Here is an 18,588-nt window from a genome sequence, read left to right as displayed (position 1 = left end):
CATTTAGTTATTTTTTTTCAGAATAATTAGATTATTTGATCATCCAATGTAATTTCCTGTCTCCTCCAACATTGACAGAGGTGGGGATAGAGGAGGGAAACAAAGTACTTTTGAAAATGGTTAGAGAGCATTATAATGATTGGCTATCATAATTTTTCCTTCTCTTTTTATTTTTACGTACCTTTATATAATATTTTATTGCTGAACACATGTTGTGGTATTTATTTCCTTTATTAAACCGTGAGGTGATGGAAAACTAAAGAGACGACTATAACACGTTTCTCTAGCTCAACAGTTTTAGCCTGATGGAAAATATATCACCTTACTGATTTATTTATTTTTGAGCTGAACAATACAGTTCTTAACTTTTGTGCAGATTATTTTTCTCAAAAAACACTTTTGTGCCAGAAGATACTTAAATGTTCTTCTTTATATAAAATTTTCTGTCTTTTTTGCGAAGTACTGCAAAAAGGTAAGATTTGAAAGGAGACGTAGTTTCTCCTATTAAACCGACTAATATATAGGTAAGCTATCGGTCACAAAAGCTTTTCTTCATCTCGAGGAGTGCTTATGAGTCCAAAATCTGTTCTTTTTCTGACTATATCAGTTGGTCTGATAAGACGTATGACCACCCACCAGAAACCTTGTCTGTCTCTCATTTTTGTGGAGCACCAAAGCTAAAGCATTACCGCTACTTTAAAATTTAAAACAATTTAAAAATACATTAACAATTTAAAAACGTTCCTTTTTGGACACAGGAAAGTTAATGAAAGTTGTTTTTTAGTGAATGGGAAAATATATTCTGCAGAAAAAGTTGGTGACACTGTGATGAAAAGCTTACTAAAAACTGAACAACGGGTTAATCTCAAAACCTCTGAAGAATAGCTTTTTTAAAATATCAAAAAGTATAAAATATAACTGGAATCTGAAGCTAGACACATTTAGGCTAGAAATAAGATGCAAATATTTGACAGTAAGAGTAATTAACCACTGGAGTAAATGACATTATGATGAAGACAGGATGTTTCCAGAGAGGTATCTTTTAGTTTAGCCATATTTATGGAACTGGAAGCAGGAATTAATTTAGGGAAGTGCATCCATTAGATGCCATGGATGAGTCAGCAACGTCTCAGAGACGACAGCATCAATCTTCCCATGAAATTATCATGTAGCACTTTGTCTATTACAAGCAGATCATTGGCCAAAGATATTAATATCTACCTGGCTCTATATCGTAAAATGTCCCAAAACTAAGCTGATAACGACCTAGGAAAGTCAGCTGGGGTCTGAATCATGACACCTTCGCAGTCATTTTTCCTAAGCTGGGAACACTAAAAAAAGAGGTTCCTGTCAGTATCGTTAGAATCAAATGATGTTTTAGTTGGCTTCTGCTTCTCCCAGAACGAAGCTTTGGTGACACTGTAGCAAAACACAAACGAACAAACAAAAAAAAAACACTACCAAAAAACCCCCAAAAGCCCGAAAATCCCTGTATTATGTCCTCACAAACACCAGCTAAAATGTTGTGCTATTATTGCTGTTTAACATTATATTTCTGGAGACCATTAATGTTGTTTTCATTTATTCTTCTTGTACCAGCGCAGAGACAGAATTACGTTACTAAAGCAGCAACAAAAAAAGAAGCTTCCCAGGCACACTGAGGGCACACCGGTCATGGGACGTTGCATTAGTCCCCTCCTGTGTTTTCCCAATAAGGCATCCTACATTTTTCTTGGCAAACCTGAATACTGTGAATCTCTTTTGACCTACAGTGGCAGCTAACAGATTTTTAAAAGTGACAAATACATACAGTATCACACGTGCAACTGATGTGAGCTGAACTGAGCAAGCTGCTGCCCTTCAGAGACATACATCAATCTCTGTCATGCATCCCAGTTGGCACTGCTGGAGGTTTCCTATTGCATTGGCACATATACTGTAAAGAAATTGCAGACACTTTCGACTAGGGACCTGCAGCAAATGATTTGATAAATTAGTCCGCTAGTCTCAATACAGAAATACCTAGATTGCTTGAAAAGTGGCTTATATTTTGCTTGAAAGTGAGACCTTCCTATCTCAACCACAGAAATCTGAACCCATGGATGAGCTTGAGGAAATAATTATTTTGAAAATCGGGTCTAAGTTGCTTTGGTAAACCCTGGTTTGTTAAAGCTACTAGTTAACAAATTCTCACAAAGGCTCCCATAACACTTAACAATTTAAAAACAAAAAAGTTCTTTGGACTTATGTTCCTCATAGCTGTGCAGAAACAAAGGTAGAAATGAATACTGGTCAGAACAAAGTACGTAGAAGAGCTTGTGCACCTCCCCTTTTCCACACATCTTTGTTTGAGACAACCAGCTCCTCTCTAAAATTAGATGTTAACTTGTTGATGGAAATATGACTCAGGCTAGTATTCTGCACTCTGAGTTTCACAGCTTGGCTGAGTCAGGAGCTGGCCATTTGTTTACTGTGAACCGAAATCTTCCTGCATCGCATTTCATTGTTTTTATTGGCTATCGCTGTAGAAGCTTGCAAAGCAAAGCTCCCTTTGCTGGACCCAAACAAAAACAGGTGGAACCATCAGTCTTATTAGATTGTTTTCTTTTTACTGTATAAGAGGCATTCAGATATGAAAAGTGACGTTTTGAGGCATCAGCTTAAAAATCCTTCTCTTTACAGCATAGGAATTATTTTCAAAAGGAAGCGTACACTCAGCATATGCAGGTACATCAGCAGTGTTGTTTATTTGGGAATAAAATGACTTTCAGACTTCAGTAACAATGTTGATGCTTCCTTTATTTCTTGTAATCAGTCAACTGAGTTCTGACTACAGCAATATATGTAACTAAATATGATTATGTTTGCCATTTCTGATATTACTGATGAGTGTCTGAGCTGCCTTTAGGATGATACTTATAACTTTTATTCACGTTATTTCATTACCTGTAATGGAGGATAATCGGAAACAGGAACAAATAGTAGATTTTAATTCTTCTTTTTAAAAAAGACTTTATCATGACAGTCACTTTATTTTAACATCATCTTTTGACATGAGATCATTGTGCTGAACATTACTGAAAAGTGCCTTGTGAAGGAGCAATTACCCAGAGTAAATGGATTTCTAAGCAGATTCAAAGAGAAAGATAACAACAAGCAGCGAGATGTACATTAGTGAAATAAAGCTAAATCAAATAAGGATTAGAAGAAGCTGAATGATCCTCAAATAATGCAGTATTCTAACTGCTTAATTAAAAAATGCTTTTCATGCCCAAGAGATTGTGTTGCATTATAGCTCAGCCATAGGAAGCGCAAGGTAGGGTAATGGGGCCCCTATATGCCTGATTCCTCTAGGTGCTACTGTTACACAAATAATCAAAATACAGGGTCACCACGACAGAGAGAAGACATACGTAGCTATAGCATATATTCTAACCCTGTGAAGACTCACCTGGACAGGAGCGGAGATCCGGCCCCACTGCAGCGATGGCAGGGATACGCTCGGGGCACGGCACAGGGTTCGCGCTCCATGGTGATCACGGTGAGGCTGGCAGCCGGTACGTGAGCCCACGGCACGGTTTCCAACTGCAGTAAACTCCGACAAGGAGGGCCCTGTGCTCTGACCTAAGACCTACCGAGTTTGATGCAAAGGGTTTTTTTTTTTTTTTTTTTACCTAAGGAAAGGAAATGCTAGACATTATCAACTTCAATGTACTGTACAAGTTTCAAAAGCCTTGAAACTTGATTGGATGAGTCATAATACAACAAGTATTTATTAAAATGTCATACATCCAAAGACAGGGCTGGGGAGTTTGTTTTAGACAGTCTGGGACCAGCCCTTTCACTGCACAGGCCGTTACGGCTTGTTTTCCCTAGAAATTTGTCTCATCACTGATAGAAAAAAACCTTAGTTTTGACACTAGCCCATTTATCAGCATACGTAGTAACAAAATATTCATTTGCTTAAAAAGGCAAAGGAAAAGAAGTGCTTGGTATAACAGGAGCTTCTAAATCCTTTTTATGAATTTTCATCAGACTAGCCCAAGGTGCATAATCCATTTATAATGAGCATAGATTCAATGCCAAATCCTGCTTCCCTGCATCACTCGAGAAGCCCTGCTCTCTGAAATGAGACTAACTTAGACACTGCATATACCAGCTTTGCTTTATGAGTGGTCTTGCAAGCTGAAACGCAGAGAGGATAAAATATTGATATTGCAGCTAATTAAAGGAGTCCTGTCCCTCTTCCCTTCCCTCTCCCTACCTACATCCCTTCCCTTGCCCTGCGCAGAATGGTAGCGATCTAGCCTCAGTTTGCTCTCCTGAAAGGCAGGATTGGGTGGCTCACCTGAGAAAGATTTACATAGAAAATGGGTCTCATACCATGAAGCATATTGATACCTTATGGAGTAAACCAAGCAGAGTTTGGGGTGGCAGCCTGCTCTCACTGAAGTCAGAGTTTCAACTCAGAGTTTTCTCACTGAAGTCAAAGTCTTCTTCGATTGTGAGACTTTTGGCTTACAGGAGAATATAGTCCAGCACATAATTTGGTCTTGTTAGCCTTCTAGCCAGAGCAGCTAGCTAATGTTCCTGAAACAAAATGTTTGATGGAAGAGTAGGCAGCTGCAAATTTAAGGTCCAAGACTGGGTAATGAATAAAGCTGCATCTTCTCTGATCTTATTTTGGCTCACCAGCTACTGTAGAAGAGAAAGACTACCAGTTCCTTAGCTGACTCTGTCATGAGCTTTGTAGACTCTTGTAGAAGAATTTCTTAAAAAACTTTTGGATTTACTAATGTCGAAAGAAACTGGCAGATCACATAATCTTTATGTGACTTGCCCAGGTTTGGCCAAGAAGAAAGCATCACGAGACACTATAGCCACAGACCTCCTTGCAAGTTTAAGACCTAACTTGTTATTGGAATCGATGGAAATGAAAGTCACGCTCCATCCTGAAGGAAAAGAGGGTAAGATCCCCAAACCAGAGAAACTCAAGAGATTTATGTGGCTGATTTAAATAGGGCTAGGCTTTTAACCTTGCAGTTAATTTACACAACATGGCTGTTCTATAGTCATAATCAGGAAGCGTTAGCATTTGCTTTTAAAATCAGGCTTTGAAATACACCACAAAGATTCAGACTCTAACACTCAAAACACTAATTACTCAATCGCTATGAAATCATGTTAACTTCCAACAGAGAACATTTTGTTTGACACGCCAGCTCAAGGCTTCTGTGTACTTGACTATGTTGATCCTTGTGGAATTACATACATTGGAGGTTTGAATAACATACAATAGATTATCTAGGAATAGGAAAGCATTGTTGGTAAATGAATTTCTGACTGCAAAAGGCTGAGCTGCGTTGGCAGGCATCCTTGAATTTGGCAACTGATGCACATAGGGTAGAAGGAAAACGTTATTTCTTTTCCTAGGGGAAATTCTCCAGGGGAGTTTCAAGAAAGCGTTACAAAAAGCACAATAGCAGCAAACAAGTAGCTACATCTCATTATCAGTGTGAAAACCAAAAGAGAATTAATTAGAGCGCGCTTCCATTGTCATTTACGTTACAGTGGCTATATTACGTTACAGGGAGTAGACTCCCTTATCAATGGATATCCACATTGTGCATGGTGCTGTACAGACAAAATTTTGTGCACCTGTGGGGAAGAGAGGAGGAAGAGAGTTTGATCAGGACCTCCTCAGCAGCACTCAACATCTTGCAAGTTCAGCTGAAGGCATTTGCCTGCAAGTACCGTCCTAAAATAATCTGATGCTCTTTGCCGGCTTCAGTACCTCTGACTACGTATCTGAGCACTGATACCAGAATTAGGTTCTAAAATAAAAACTTTCATTTGTCTAATCCGAATCAATTCTACATTTTTAAATGACACTTCTACAGCTGTCACCTGTGCTAAAAGGGGTGGGGGGAGGGAAGGAGGAAAGAAGGATAGGAAACAGGAATAGCTTTCTGTTTACTGTTTTCCAGGGTTATTACAACCCTCTACAAAATCTCTTCTTTTCCTTAACCCTCCCACGTTGCCACTCTAAACCGCCATTCCCCTGAGACAGGAGGATGACTCATTTCCTTTTATAACACATTTTAATGGATAGCTTTGAAACCTGCAGAACCTTCTAATGTCCAAAATTCCATGAAAGAGTACTGATCCCCTGAAAGATACTTTCCTCCCTTATTGATCTTCTGGGTTTTAATGAAATCATAGCCAGAACATGAAAGTTTAAACTCTATTTCAAATTTAGCAAATTGTTTGGTCTATAAAGGCAGCTTTCTAAATTTTTAGGCACTTAAATTCCATACCTAAAACTTTTTTCCATCAGTTCCTGTTCCACCAGTTCCTTCCTAAATTAACTCTTATATATTCCATTACATCCCTCTGTTTCACTTCTCTAGCAGTGCATCACCTCCTTAAGAAACAGCACTCGCATCAGGAGCGGGAAATAACCTTAACACCTCCTTCCACTACAAAATTTATTTGATGACCATTATGTAAGTAAAGAATTCTTCAACAGTGAATGGGTTAACTCAATACCCTGCTTCTAAAAAGGAGTATGAAAAGGTTTCAATAAAATCATTGCCTAGGATAATGCAGTGCCCTGTTTCCAACCCCTACACAAAGAATTAATTCTGTAATAATGCCTGTGAGTGATAATTAAAATAGAAGAGATCTTGACTTAGGTATCTAGTCCAACTTAAGGACTGTTTCAGTTCCCAAATCCAAGAGGGCGATTCTCAAAGCTCTCATTTTATTCTACGCGTGTCAATGTTTGCCCATTAAGTCCTTTTTCACCAACAGTTTTGCTCCTGCATTTCCCCACAAACACTGCTGTTCTGTCTGGAGCTGAGCGGCACTAGTCAAGGAGGAGAAGAGTTAAGCGCTCTGCCCTCCTCTCCTACAAATCCTGATGACCAGAGCAATCACCAGAAGGTGAGAGATGTGGGTGTGAGGACCTCCTACCCTATGGAGATTGAGAGTCCCACCCGCTAGGCACCAAGCACAAGTCTACAGGTTCCTGCCAAGGCCAGGGCAGAGGCATTCGCCAGTCCTTTCGCTGAAGCTATCTCCTTTTCTTAAATAAAAAAGATTACCTGGGAAACAGAGGGTACAGGAACGGTAAGGAGCAAAAGCCTATGTGGCTTTGTAATCCCCGTCGCATCAGAGGGAGGTGGTCTTGGTTTTCTTTCCAGCACTGCTTCTATCAGTCTATGCTTAAACAAAAGCAAATGCAGGAGGGCTGCTGGGGGCACCAAACGGAAAGCAGGGCTCCCTGCTCCCGGGCAAGCAGCCACAACACTGAACTCCACACGTAATGTTCTCAAAGCTCAGATTCTCAAGGACACCAAAAGAGATTTCATGTCTGCATTTTTCATAATGCAAATCATCAGCTGCAGTATTTCAAGTATCCAGTCACTGTCATTCCTTTTGGAAGTGGTGACTAATAGGCAGTAGCCATCAACATGAATTAACTTGATATTAAGGTAGCGCTCAAGTGGGGCTCCAGAAATGTCCCTTACAGATATAGCAGCATTAACGCATTAAAAGGAAAGTCATCCATTGTTCTGAAGCAATGTGACATGCTATTCTGACTGCTCTTTACATCACCTTATTTTGTTTCAATATATTCCTCTAAATGAAACCTAAAACAAAAGAAGAAGAAACATTATTTTTAACTCTATTTTCTATGTGCTTTAGATTTTATCTTAGAGATGTTTCTCACATAATGAGATATTGATTCCCTGCATCAAGTTATGCAGTCAGTTAGAAAACTTAGAACAAGATACTTTTCTTTGAATAGACATCACCCCAGAAATTTAGATTGTAGATTTTGCATTTTCAAGGTACCCTGTGTTTTCTCCTATTACATACTGATACGTTTTTACAGAGAATTTTGAGATGGTTTTCATTATCTTTTTGGGTGAAGTAATGTTTGCTGAAGTATTTCTAAAATGTAAATACAATACTTTCAAAGAAATTTACAGTCACCCAGTACAACACAACCAAAGAGTAAGGCTTTATAACATTATGGTATTTTATATCATATAAGCAAATACGTTATATTGTTAAGAGCACCATATCTATAATTGGGGCTGAACTCTCAGAAGACCTCAGTTCCCCCTTTGGGTACATAGATAACGTTTTTCTTCTTCGCTTTAGACAGTTTTTTCAAACAGGTTTTAAAACCCCAGCCCTCCGTACCAAGTTTTAGTAAATTTAAGGATTACCAAATCCTGAAGTCTAAAATCCTGAAGTCTAAAACCTAGACACACATATTTTTGGACTTGGGTACTGTAAAGAGGTAGAGATGAGACAACAGTTGATTCTGAAGAAAGCAGCGATTAGCTAATTATTTATAAGTAGGAAATTATACATATGGAAAGATGTACATTTTAAGACTAGGTTTGAAGACATTAAAAACAGGGCATGAAACAAAATGAAGTCTGAGACCTACAAGCACAGGGATCTTCATGGTAAAGAGGATGCAAAACTGAAGGTAGTTGGAGAGAAAAATGAAGAAACAGGAGACAAAGGAGAACAAGTTGAGATACGCAAAGATCAATTTTTTTGTAGAAAAAGATGATGCTTCACAACTCAGTGATGGGTTTAAATAATATTATTTCTATTTCATAGCAAGCAACCAAAAGATCTAACTGAAAGTAGAGTCAGGAAAACTGCTTGGTAATCAGCTCGGAATGATACAGCTTGCCTGTTTGCACTAAAAGGAAAAAAACTTTTTGCAAGCCACTTGCACTTCTGATAGATTAGCTCCATAGTCAAATCCAAATATGAGGGTTTGGGGTTTTTTTGTTACTATAAGTTACATTTCAGTGTTAAGCAGATCTCTTTTCAACCATTTTTTGACTTGGAAAATTGCCATTTGAAATCAGAAGAGCTGGTAGGAAACTTGCATTTCACAGGCTGATCCAAATCTTCTAGAAACAAAAGTTTCAAATTTAGAAGAAATTATGAAATGTCAACGTTTCCCATAGAATAAGTTTCAAAGATAATTTAGAATATTTCATTTAGATATCAAAGCGAAAAGATTTAAAGGAGGTATGTATTTGTTTAATATACAAATATGTATATCTTATTCATACTTCAAGATAACATTCTTATCATAATGAAATTAATAAATAGATTAATTTGAGAAAGTTCATATAAACTTTTTAACTATTCTTTTGAAATTTTTTTTTAGTATTTCTGTAGCATAATTATGAAAACTAAATATGGTTTTTCTCAGCTAAAAGGAAGCACCGTGAGTCAGCAGATCTGGCTCTGGCTCCAGATGTGTCCTGTGATTAATTGTCTTGGATAAGTTCTGTGTGTGCTTTCTTTTTTTTTCCCCCTCTAAAATGGGGATATTTATCTAACTCAGAAGAATTTAGGTTTTGGACAGCAGGCCAGATTTTTACTGTGTAGTAGCTGAGACAAAATTTGCATACATTCACAGAGCATTGTTTTGGGTGCATAGCAATAAATCTTAATTAATGTATTTTTTTAATAAAGCCTGAGATGACTGTTGTGAAAATAGTTGTCTCATTCAGATTTACTTTTTAGGCAGTTTAGTATCCTCCTAGGAGGGTCAAAAGGAAAGAAGTTTCAGTTCCCTGCAAACTGAGATGATAATTTTATTTCCTGAACGTATCTTACAGGTATGTATATTTTACCTTCAGGTTACCGTTCAAAAATACCTTTCGGAAGGCTTTTCTGTGCAGTTTTCAATCCAGCTCAAGCCTAACAGTGACCCCTTTAACTCCAACCTCACACACTTACGCTGGGGTAAGCTGCCTATTCCCACCCTGCCACCCCATCCCCAGGGCAGGTGCAAGCACACACATGACCACAAGCTAAACCAGGGCAAAAACTGGTTTGGCTGAACAGAAGACAAAAGTAACCTGCAGTTTCACTGGCTTACCTTTCAGACAGCTCTCTGATCCCGTTAAATGAGAAGCCATTCCACCACTTGTGCCATTTTGGGAAGCAGCATGGAGCAGGAATGAATACTTTGGTGCCCTGAAATACACAATACCCCCCAAAGCACATAACCAAGCAAACATCATTCTTGAAACATTTTCAGCCACTGGACTTTACCAAACTATGTAAATGTAAATGCTGGGAAGAGCTTTACCTGTGAAGGCAGAGGCAGCTTGCATGCAAGGAGAAGTAACCTGTGGAGGAGCAAAAGGGAGAACACAACTTCTTCAGAGGTTTTTCTGGAGCAAAAAGCAGGTGCTGCATCTGCACAGCACCCTGTCAGCTGTATAGGACTCTTTCACGCGGTGAGCACTTTCCGCATGAATGCTGCAGCCATAGGACTAGTAGCAGAGACCACAGGAACGTACAGCAGTCCTATCATATCTTCAACTCCATGGCATAAACCGATGACTTCTGGAGTAGCATGTATCTATTCATGTCCAATGTCACCTGACTAGCAGTGAAGAACATAACATCGGATAGTAGCTATTATTTGAAGACAAGATTTTTTTGTGGGTATTGAATTAAGTTTCAGCTGGAAATTCTGTAACTATGAGAGAGTTTGATTTAAAGTACAGCATGTGTATAAAGGTCATAAGAGAAAAATGAGGCAACCATAGACTGTGTATTATTTATGGATATGGAGAGGAATAAATATTCATAATTCAAGGAAAACAGATAACATGGGGCTAAGTTATTGAGTGTTGTCTACCAAAAAAAAAAAAAGGGAAAAAATGTCCTTTTAAATGAAGAGAGATTATTCCTTCCCGTATGTGTAAAGACAAGTTAGAAAAGTGCGATTTGACTGTGACTCATCCCTTCAACATTTGACGGATATGAATCAGATGACCTTCCCCTGGGAGAACATGCTGAAAACAAACTGAAGTTTCTGATTGTTTAGAAATCTTCAAGGATAGTTCTTACAGTCAACAGGATCATCTTCATTTAGTGTTCATTTTTTGTTGCTTTTTCCTTTCCCTATCAACCACAGTCAAAAAGTATTATTCCCCGATAATGACTTCTCTCTCCAGTTTGGAGTGAGCTAGGTACTTAGCAGATGATGTACTAGACCAAAGGATGGGAAACCAAGGAAAGAGGAGGATTCCAGCTGAGCGTGTTGATGGTTGACTTGACACCACTATATCAGAGGAACATCATCCAGGGGCACAGAGTCTGTGTGAGAACACTTGAGCAGACCAGTGAATTGAACCATGAGAAGGTCTGATCTTCGATTCATGGACAAGTCTCTTACTGAGGAGGTCTTCCTGGAAACCCTTTTTCATTTTTAAGAAATGTCCTCTATCTACCTAGCAGATGACGACAAAGTTGATTTGTAATCGCTCCACTTCCTGTGCATTTAATTGACCTTGTGGTGAGGTCAAAGAAGCCAGAGCAAGGAAGTTGCCAATAATGAAAAAAAAATTTCTTTTTATTCCTATTTATCTTTTATGCTTGCTGAACATCAGCATACACCGGCTGGTAAATCTGCTGGTAAGTCAGCCCTATAGAAGATGGAAATTTAGGAATAAGTTTAGGACCTCCCACAACAGTGAAGGCAGGTGTCGTGGGCTTGAAGAAGTCCCTAAGAAGTAAAAGAACAATTTCCATGTAATAGAATTGCCACTCCCAAGCCTTTCCATGTGGCTGCTTATATCTATCTGGCTCTAGAGGCAAGTCTCAGAGGAAGAAACAAATCCCAACTGTTCCAGACTTTCCAGTGACATTTGATATCTCCTTTTTTTATAAAAGATAAAGTGTTCTTGTGCCTCAGTTACTTCAATTATAAAGTGAACATATTTACTTGGGAATCTGAAGGGCAACCTAAATAGACATTTTGTGACAACAATGGATTCAAAACAGTAAAATGCAGACCTTATTTTCAATATGTTGGTGAAAAACTGAAAAATAGTAACACTGAAATAGACCTAAGAGTAACATGGAGAGCTTATGAAATGGAGTTTACAAGAGTACACGGCTAGGGGAGTCGTGTAACCTAGCTTGTACTCATCACTGTCAAGGCACATCATAGGGGATCACAGGTATCATTGCAACACTTGTGTGCATTAAAATCCCTGTGAAGGTTAGCTCAGTGCTCACTGACGAGAACGTTGCACAATCTGATCTTGCCAATAGTTTGGCAAAATTATAGGTGCCATATAACAGGCTATAAATGACACAGCGCAGGGAAAAGAACTACTTAACACATGTACAGGGATATAGCACTAGCAGTAACAGGATGCAACCAAAAGGTGACTATCTTGGCTAATTTCACAGGGAGAAACTACCTGACAGTGAGATGTCCTAGGCTGTAGACTCATCTCTGAAGGGAAAGAGAAGCATTTCTCTTACTTGGGTATATTTTACATGGAAGAAAACACCAGCAATGACTTTCTGGGACACTCTGGGAAACAACCTTCTTTTAGCAGGAGGATGTATACGCAGTGCAGTTGTTCTTCACTAAGTCTGATCTGATGAAAATAAGGGAGAAACACAACCTTTAAAGATGAAGGGTAAAAACGTTGGTTAATGAATTATGCTAAAGAAATTACCAGAGATTTTACACAGTTTTTCAGACATGAGAGAAAATGCCATTTTGAGAAAACCCACCTCTGACAATTCATGCTAGCGTGAATCCCAGATCGTTGCTTTGTTAGCCCCATCTCCTCTCCCTTTTGATGGATTCTAGCAATGCCCTAGCATGTTGCTAGAAACTGGTGAGGTCTCACAGCAAGCCAAAAGACCGAGTATCATAAAAGAAGGGGAAACATAAATAATTTACAGCCAAAAAAAAATGAAGAGACACCTTGGATTAAGATTCAGGAAATTCAAAAGCAACAATTTGAACTATAAGGTAATAGATTAGATGACTGGCTTCCCTTGCCTTTCAGACCCTTGTGTCCACTTTTTCCATTGTTTACCTCTTACTCCCTCCCACTGCATGGCTGGATCGCAGAGAAAGACTGAAATTTTTCTTAATAATAAAGCATCTTTTAAAAACTTTTAGGAGTAGCCCTCAATTTTACAGATAGTGGAATCTTCCTTGTTAAAAAGGGAACGGGTGGTTTACATCAAAAGACGACATGTCTTAATGCAAAACTAACCCAAAGGTTAAACATTTTTCTGTACATACACTATATTTGGTTAACGTAATGTAACTCCAAGGAAGTTATTTATGTAAAAAGCTGAAGCCTGTTTACAGAGAGAAAATTAGGGCAGAGTCCATTCTCACACTTAAATGATGTACTCCAGGAGAAAGGAGAGAGCCACAAGGAATAGCATGGTCAAGATGTTAAAGTGTGCTGCCCCTTCACACCTCATTTTTCTAACTAATAGAAGGAGAAATAAAGGTGATCAGCCTTCCCTTCTGTGGGGCCCCCTGCTCCACAAACACAAATAGTTTGCTGCTTTCTAGAGATATTGTTTTCTATAGACCTCTGCTCTTTCAGCCAGGCTGTTAGTAATGCCTGTTTGCATATGGTAACGTCTCGAGTCAACCTATCTACCTTCTGTTGAGAATCTCTCTCTGAGACAGCTGGTACATCCACATCTGCTTCTCATGATCGAGAAAAGTCTTTCTGGTTTTGCCACACAGTGAATGGAATGTGGGGGACAAGTTCTTCTTTGGTAGACAAGTCAAGGACTTGAGTGTTGTAGAAACTCCCCAGAGCTTCTACACAGTCCTTCAAAAAAAGGGGATTGATTCTCCTTAAAAAAAAAAAGATGACTGGTTTCCAAAAGTGATCCAGAGACAGCAGTCTAGATTCTCTGTCTGAGAATATATTATTATAATATATGAGAGCACAGCTCTTTTTTCTTTTTCATGTTGATCAGAAATTCCATCCTAGAACATGAAAATTGCACTGAAATAGATGTGTTTTTGGCCCAGACCACCAATTCTGTGACTAAATTTCTTTTTCTTCTTCCTCCCTCACCCAAAACTAGCCCTATGCTCACTATTAGGTGAGGGCAAGTTTTCACGGACAGCAGCTCTTTGTTTTGGTTTGACAGTTGCTGTAAAAATAAGGTAATAAATAATAGAATTTAGTTAATGGAAAAACTCTGATACCCTTGAAAAATCAGGCCTGTAGTGTGGTAGTAATAGGGCAGTAGCATGCAGATGGAAAAATCTGGTGTGTAGTATGGTAGTAATAGGGTAGTAGCATGCCGATGTAAAGTAAATAAATACACAGTTGGCCATTCCTGCCTTGGAAAGTGTCTAAAACTTGATCTTAGGTCACACAGGCAAATCTAGTTCAGAAAAGCAGGAACTATTTTTAAATTTAATTCTCTAAATCTAGGCAGAGGCTGTTATCCACAATAGTTTCAGATATATGTATAGAATGAAACGCTCCATCCCCTTTAGCTATCCACAGATCAGAGGGAGATCTGTTCAGGGGATAGAAAAAGTAGTCTTCTGCAGTCGACTGAATTCTTTTCATTCTCCTTCAGCTAGTAGGAAAAAGGAGTTCTTTCACTGATAGATGTGTTCTAACTAGGGTAACAACTACCAGCTCTTTGAATTTTACCCTGTGGTTTCATTCAAAAAGATGCTAGCGTTCAGCACAGAAGATATTTCCTGAAAGCTGTGTGTTACGTGAGGTAGGGCAATAGTATAGACAATTCCTTTCTGAACCTAAAGAAATTCTGTAGGCTGCCTCTTCTTTTTCTGTTAGTTTTTCCTAATGCAGTAGCATTCGCAGAAGAGATGACTTCCCTTCCCAGCCAGCTATGGAATTTTATATCAGGAGCTGTTACCCTGACAAAACTTTGCCAGAGAAAGGCTTACATGGAGGGACTGTGAAAAAAAGAAATCTAGTAGTTGTGGACTTCAGGATAATATTGATACACTGCAACAGATTAGACGATTAGTGTCCAAAAGGTAATCATTTCATAATTGAAAAGGAACTCCTGTTCCTGCAGTTCTGCCTCTCTTGCTCATCTATAAATAGCCCAACTTCTTACTCACGTGAGCACCCAGTAAGGCTGGATTTGTTCAAGAGCTTCTGGATCTGAGCAACAGAGTTGGGATATAAAACCCTTCCTGTCCGCAACTCCAACAAGCGGCAGAGTCTTCATAGGAAACTCTTCCCAAACAGATCAGCAGAGTCTGCTGGACTCCATCCTCCCTCAAAATCCTATATAGATGGCTTGGTAGTACAGAAGAATATCAGTATCTCATTTGTTGACAAGCACTGGCAGACTAGTCACACTACTCAGAGTGTGCTGAGGCATCTTCTAGAAAGCATAGTGAGAATTACTGCTCCAGTCACTTCTTGGTGCCAGACACGTTACTTTTTGCCCAAGCAGGATTCCCCCCACTTCCAACATTAGTAGGGCACCGAAGTTCACCTCCAGGCCTCAAGCGTCAGAGTATCAGACCATTATGTACCAGCACGTCACTGCTTAAATAGTGCTTTCTCTCTGTGGGCTGCCTAAACCAGGGTGAGGGGATCAAGTTTATTTTTGCTCTATGAATAAAGAAAATGATTGACCTCTCATTTTAATGAGAGTTACAAAACTCAGAATCTCTACTTCTGATTAGTGCTAGACAATTAAAATAGCTTTATTGCTTATGTGCTGAAAAAGGCTCAGCACACAAGAATTTTCTGTTGGCATTGAGGTTAAATGTTAAATTAATTTCCATTATTTCAAGAGATAAATCAGCGCTATTCACACAGGAGAATTTCTGTTTAGACAACTAAATTCATATCTTAGAGTTAATTTTCCTGCATGGTGTTGAATTACAGGAACACACGTAACTAAATACAAGCTTGGATGACGAAAGCCAAAGCGAGCCCAGTGAAAAGAGCAGGAAACCTACATCATTCCTATTTACTCCTTTTAGAAAGTGAGAAATTTGCTGCACCACCCCCTGTCCTTACATTTGCTAACATATCCAAGTAAAACAGTCTCTCAGGGTCTTTCTGAACTCAGAAGAGATTTGTTGTAGAGTGGAAGTTGCATTTACATGTCGTTTGATAGCCAGCATAGTTAACACAGCGAACAGAGCAGGGGAATCTGCGCGGTTACCGTCACTCTGCAGTGCCAAAACACCATGAGCATAATGGCAAAGTTGCCAGTATTCAACAGCCCTCAACTCCATTTAAGTTATACCAACAGCCTGCAATTATGGCCCATGCCTGGTAACGCATCATGAGAGGTCAGGGTGCAAAGGCTGAAGCCAGGGTCAAAAGGAAACACGGTATCAAATACAGACAGGGAAAATGATACTGGAGTCGGATTGTATTAGATTTGCTTAGGAGGAGGTTAGAGTAGGATGTGCAAAGTGTATAAAAGCAGTTAATGTTTAATAAAGTAAACTTGCAACATTTAAAGGCATGAAACAATCACAGCAAGCAGCCTCCAGAGGTCAAGAGTTTGGTTTACAGAGCTCCAGCCGCATCCATACCATACAGTAAAGTTGAACTCTTAACTGCAGTTAGTTAAGTTGAGTCAATACCCAAGCGAAGACAAGGCGGTCATCAGGCTGAAGCGAGGTTTTCTGTATGGCAAGATTTTGACTTGACCTGGTAAATAATATGAAAATTACAACACACTTCATGCTAAGCACAATTCTACCTGGAGTTATAAAATACAATTTCTCAGAGCAAAGGCAATGTTTCACTTGGAAGATAAGGCAGTAGCTCCTGCAGGGGTCTGTATGGATATTAACTGTCATCATTTTTAAGCTTTTGGAGATTGAGCCAGATAGTCTTAATCAGGTACCAGTGCACATACCACATACATGAGTTTTGAAGGAGCCTAGTTCTGGGAAAAGCTAGGTGTTATAACCCCTTCTGTTGTTAGCTCAATGCGAGATCATTAAGTCACTTACAGTTTGAGTTTTCATTAGAGACTACGGTATCCTGTCTTCTAGTGAAGCAGTTCTTCAGACATAAAATAGGAAAACAGCTACCTATTTTGAATTAGCCTGCACTTTGGAAACTCCAGACTACATCAATATTGTGACAAGGTATATTACCAACAGAAAGGCAACAGCTGCTATCAGGGCTATATAAACAAGTAGGCGTAGTATGAACAGCATCAGACCCAAGTATTCAGAAACCACTAATTAGGCCACCCTAAAAGTGACAAGAAGTCACTTAAAATTTCAGAAAACTTTTGTAAAGTAAAAAGTGCTTAGTTCCTTCTATTTGACTTCCTGTGGATTTTAGTAGCATTTTTCAGTTCTTACTGAAAACTGGAGTGCTAGAACTCTTTTTTAAATTATTACTATAACTGCTATTCTTATGAAATTTCTTGCTTCTGACATCTTATGCTTTCAACAAAAGTATTCTGAGATTTGCCATAAAAATGACTCTTGTCAATCCAGTTGACGCATGTTAACACTGGAGTCCTGCTTTTCCAATCCAGGTTTGGAAAAGTAAGAATCTAAGACAGACAAAATAAGGTTAATGATTTCCCCTGCAAGGCAAAGGCAGCCTCCTAACTTCTCATATCCAAATTACATCCTAATATCACTCATTTCTTTTTCTGTAAGATCTCTGTAATGAAGCTTTTACTATTTATTCACACAGCCAGAGATCTCACCCAGACTCTTACCATCTTGAATACTGCAACATCTTACTCCCACATCCTGACAAATGCAACCGTGCCCCACTGAGCTCTACCCTGAATGCCCTACCAAGATAATTTTCCTGACCTGACTGCCCATGTCACTTTACCTTCGCATTGGTTGTGACAGCTACTCCTCTTACCTCCAGCTATTGCATTAAACCTAAACTACTCACTTTCAGGCCTAAGGACCCTCTATTTGCCTATCAGCTTTCATGCACTTAAGATACATCTGCTCCCATCTACCACTAGCTCTATTCTTTTTCACGATGCCTACAAAAAGAGCAGATGTGCCTAACCCCTGCCTACTACGCTGGTCAACGTTGTCTTGTTTCTTTGTATCTTTATCAAGGGCTTTCTTTCTGTTGTATATTTATATTGGTTTTGGGTCCTGTTCCATGTTTAAAGCTCCTACGCACTATGGTCATAGAAAATATATGTAATAATAATCAATAATTTAGAGGAGTCTACTGTTAAGTAACTGGAGACTTTCAGAATACAAACTGATGCAGTAATGTGATAATAGGTAATGCTCTATAGTTTACTGAAGGAGACTAGCACAGAACGCAAGTCTGATACTAGCAGCCTAGCGTAGAGTGAGTGTAAGTAGCTTCATGCAGTAATGCTTGTGAATCTTAAAATCCTTGTAGAGAGGGTTTTGTTAAAATGCAAACTGTTTGATGCTTATTAATAATTTCCAGCTAGTATCTGTTATTAGTTTTTTTATCTGTTGTTTTATGTCTAGAAATACCTATTTAGTATGCCAGATAGGAATATATTGGGCTATCATCTCCCCAAGATACGCATGTATCTGAAATGTGGCCAAATTCTGCATAACTAATGTCTGTCCACCATATATTAATTTGCCTAAATGGATAAGCATACTATTAAAAAAATTGTAACGATTGCTACAAATCCATGATAAGGATTTAACATTAAATATTTTTCTAAATATATATTTAGTGCTTATCCTTTGGATGCTTAAAGTATACCTACTGTGTCTGATACCTGTTTCTCTCAGAA

This window comes from Struthio camelus, chromosome 5 (genome assembly GCF_040807025.1).
Source record: "Struthio camelus isolate bStrCam1 chromosome 5, bStrCam1.hap1, whole genome shotgun sequence".
Taxonomy (NCBI): Eukaryota; Metazoa; Chordata; class Aves; order Struthioniformes; family Struthionidae; genus Struthio; species Struthio camelus.
The sequence above is the reverse complement of the archived record's forward strand: the minus strand, read 5'-3'. Positions refer to the sequence as shown.